General features: G+C 41.6%; 1 pseudogene; it reads left to right on the forward strand.

The window, feature by feature from the left end:
- Window positions 1–2914: 2914 nt before the first annotated feature.
- Window positions 2915–3447, forward strand: LOC141511053 (peptidyl-prolyl cis-trans isomerase FKBP1A pseudogene; annotated as a pseudogene).
- Window positions 3448–4525: the final 1078 nt, after the last annotated feature.

A 4525-nucleotide genomic window follows, 5' to 3' on the forward strand; every position in this document is an offset into this window, starting at 1 on the left:
TTTTTGTGGTTCATAGTTCTTTTTTTCACAATTCTAAGTAGATAATGTAAATATTATTATCCTCATTTTATAGATGAAGAATTTGAGACTCAGAGAGGTGAATAGCTTAGAAATAAGTGGCAGAGTCGGGGCTCAAAGCCAGGTCTTCTGACTCCAAAATTAGTCCTCTTAGCTAATCTTTTCCTAAAACATATGATGTCTGGTACCCCTTCTCTCTCTCTTGCTCTCCAAAATCCTTGCTGTTTCTAGAACCTGCTATAGAGAGCTCTATGTTTTCCAGGATCCAAGAATGGCCCCATGTGAATGTCTGCTGTAAGCTACTTAAATAATATTTTGCAGAATCAAAGAGACTCTGTCTAGAAATTTGAAATTCCAAATGAGTCATTTTTAGCTAACTCTTTTCTGGGGGGTGTGTGTGTGTGTGTGTGTGTGTGTGTGTGTGTAGGAGTTGAGTGGGGAAGGGTCAAGAGCATATATACCAAAGTCTGAAGTGGATCTATTGAAGCCATAACTCATTTATTAGGACCCCTTAAATGTGAGGGGGGAAAAAACAATAACCATGATACTAAAAACAGACTCCCACAAGAATCAATGTAAGAATCAATTCTATCCCAAAGGGATGACCTTGTTGATGAAAAATATCAAAGATATTTTAAGTATACCCATGTCATGTTCTCATACCACTTTCCCCTAAACTCTGAAACCAGACAATGTAGCCTGGATTCCCTATCCCTCCCCCAGTCTTAAAAACACCAGACCAGTGACTGATTCAAACCTTGTTTTCCTCCCTACCCTACAGGATTCATAGGATAATAGAATCTTAGAACTGGAAGTCTCTTCAAGGTCATCTAGCCCACTGTCTTTCCCAATGTAGGAAACCATTTTGACAATCTTCCTGACAAATTGCCTCCAGCCTCAAAATGAATTCTTCCAGTGATAGAGAGTTTGCTATGTGAGACTCATTCCTCTTTGGGGTGGTTCTGTAACAGTTTTTCCTAATACTGACTTAAAATTTAACTCATCCTTCAGTAGGAATAGAGCAACATAGGTAGACTAATAGAGTGTCAGTTAGCAAGAACCCTGTAAATGATTCCTCTCTCCGACAAATTATCTTGTATTTATTTTGCTTCAATTGAATACGTTTATATATGCATATGGGCAGCTGGTGGTGCAATGGATAGAGCACTGGGCTTGGAAGCAGGAAGAAATCATATACTTATTGGCTATGTAATCCTTGACAAGTCACTTAACCCCAGTTGCCTCACTTTTCTCATCTATAATATGAACTTGAGAATGAAATAAGAAACCTCTCCAGTAGCTTTGCCAAGAAAACCCCAAAATGGGGTCATGAAATCAGAAACGACTGGATTTGCTCAACAACATATACAAACAGGGGTGGCTAGGTGGCACAGTAGATAGAGCACTGGCCCTGGAGTCAGGAGTACTTGAGTTCAAATCCAAACTCAGACACTTAATAATTACCTAGCTGTGTGGCCTTGGGCAAGCCACTTAACCCCATTGCCTTGCAAAAAACTAAAAAAAAAAAAAAAAGTAAACATAATACCCCCTCCCCCACAAAAAATACAGAACCTCATGAGAAATAAAGTAAAAGAAAGAGGAAAAAAATGTGTTTCAGTCTGTGTTCTGATACCATCAGCTCTGTCTTGGATGGATCACATTCTTTATCATAAGTCCATCACAGAAGTTACTTCCATATTTTTCCACAGTTGTTGTTGCTGATTGTAATTTCCTCCATCCGTTCCTCCCCTCCACCATAAATTATATTTTCTCTCTCTTTTCACTCAGTCCCTCTTCTAGAATGTGCTGTAGGGTAGCTGAGCAGCGCAGGGGACAGAGTACCGGCCCTGGGGCCAAGAGGCCCCAAGTCCACATCCCACCCCAGGGACCTAGCAACCACCCAGCCCCGTGGTCTTAGTCAGGCCACCCAATCCCAGCACCTTGCAAAAAAGAAAAAAAGAAAATATGTTATATCTGACTATTCTCTTCTATGATCTGCCCTCTCCTTTATCATCCATATCTCCCCTCTCCTCCCCTGTCCCCCTCGTCTCCTTTTTCTTCTAGATGTTTATACCCTATTGAGTCTGTATGCTGTTTCCTCTCTGAGCCATTTCCAATGAGAATGAAGGCTCTCTCATTCCCCTTCGCCTTCTTCCCTTCCATACCATTGCAAAAACTACATGAAATATCTTAGCCTATTCTACCTCTCCTTTTTCTTACTCCCAGTACATTTCCTTTTCACCCATTGACTCCATTTTTACAGTATATCATAACTTCAAATTCAGCTCTCTCCTGTGCCTCATCTATAAAAGCTCCTTCTACCTGCTCTATTAAATGAGAAGGTTCGTATGAGTATTATCAGTATCATTTTTCTATGCAAGAATACATGGAGTTCATCATCATTAAGTCCCTCATGTTTTACCCTTCTCTGCTGCTCTCTATGCTTCACCTGAGTCCTGCAATTTGAAGATCAAACTTTCTGTTCAGCTCTGGACATTTCAACAGGAACATTTGAAATTCCCCTTGTTCATTGAAAGTCCATCTTTTCCCCTGAAAGAGGATGTTCAGTTTTTCTGGGTAGTTGATTCTCAGTTGCATTCCAAGCTCTTTTGCCTTCCAGAATATTATATTCCAAGCCCTATGAGCCCTTAATGTAGTTGCTGCTAAGTCCTGTGTGATGCTGACTGCAGCTCCATGATATTTGAATTGTGTCCTTCCAGCTGCCTGTAATATTTTCTCTTTGACGTGGGGTTTCTGGATCTTGCCTTTAATATTCCTGGGAGATCAGTGCATCCCTGTGCCCGCCGGGAGCAGCGTGCGAGGCCGCATCCTCAGCAGCAGCCCGGCGCCCTCCTCACCTCACCACCCGCCCGGGCCCGCAGAGCCGCTGCCCCGACTCGCTCCAGGCCGGCCGGGATGGGAGTGCAGGTGGAGACCATCTCCCCTGGGGACGGGTGCACCTTCCCCAAGCGCGGCCAGACCTGCGTGGTGCACTACACGGGGATGCTTGAAGATGGGAAAAAGTTTGATTCCTCTCGTGACAGAAATAAACCCTTCAAGTTTGTGATGGGCAAACAGGAGGTGATTTGAGGCTGGGAAGAAGGAATTGTCCAGATGAGTGTGGCCAGAGAACAAAAATGACTATCTCTCCAGACTATGCTTATGGTTCCACTGGTCATCCAGGCATCATTCTACCAAATGCTACTCTCATCTTTGATGTGGAACTTATAAATTTGGAATGACAGGAATGATTTCTTCCCCTAGCTCCCTGTTTCTTGAATTGGACACATGGAAGAGTCCAGAGTCTCAGCTTCAAGAAGAAGAATGCACATGAATTTATATGGAGCTTTTCCCCTGATATTCCACTACATTCATTATATAGACATATACCCCGATTGAATGTGTTATCACTTGGCTTTGTTTCCAACTCTTCCTCCTTCTACATGTGTAAACACCGTAAACCTCAACTTGTCAAGTCATTCATCTTTTTGTTTTTGTGGTCTAGATTTAAATTGCAATCTTTTGGTTATAGATTTAAGGTTAAGTGTATGATCAAGCATTAACAGCACACAGATGGGCTAACCTTAGAATAGGAATTATTTGGACAGAGAAAATCTTTGTCCCTTTTATTTTTTTTGGATGAAATTTATCTATTAGGTATTAAAAAAAAATTTTGCTGCTGCTGTAAAGCCATAGCAGATTGAGGAGCTATTGAGGGCTGATATATTCTCCATGTTGAATGATTTCCTTGGAGCGTATCAGTCACCCTGTCCAAAATGAAGATAGGGAAGGAGAAGCAGCTTTAACCACCCAACCCTCCTTCCTCTCCCCACTCTTAACCTCTGCCTTTTGAAAGCAAATATTTTTGATGCGGTGTTGGACACGCCACTTGGTGTCTTATCTACAGGACAACTCGGGTCAATATAAACCTACTTTGTTGATGCCTGACTTTTTTTTTCCATCATGTAGTTTTCTAATGGATTTGGAGGACTTCTTTAAATCTCCAGTAGCCATCAAAGCTCCACAACTACCTAAATTCTAAGAACTTGAATTGATTGTTAAATTGAAGGTGCTGTTTGTAGAAATTTTCAACACAATGAAAGCCCAGTCATTGTCACAGGAAATCATTGCGTGTTCTCTACAAAAAAAAAAAAAAAAAAAAAAAAACCTGATGCTGGTCATCACAGCTTCAATATCTCCTGTTTTTGATGCTCAGCTCCCCTATTGCTGATATCCTTCCCTCCACCCTCACCTTCCTTCTCTCCCACTCCCCCCCCCCCACTTTGCTGTCCTATATAGTGATTTCGTAAGAGAAACTGCCACCACCCACTCCACCACGTATGAGTTTCAAGTTTTATTATTGCAATAAAATGCTTTATGCTGGCTTTAAAAAAAATATTCCTGGGAGTTTTGTTTTTTGATCTCTTTCCAAGGGAGATCAGTGAATTCTCTCCATTTCTATTTTGCCCTCTGCTTCTAAGATATCAGGGCAATTTTCCTGAAGGAA

The sequence above is a fragment of the Macrotis lagotis genome, chromosome 2 (genome assembly GCF_037893015.1).
Source record: "Macrotis lagotis isolate mMagLag1 chromosome 2, bilby.v1.9.chrom.fasta, whole genome shotgun sequence".
NCBI lineage: Eukaryota > Metazoa > Chordata > Mammalia > Peramelemorphia > Peramelidae > Macrotis > Macrotis lagotis.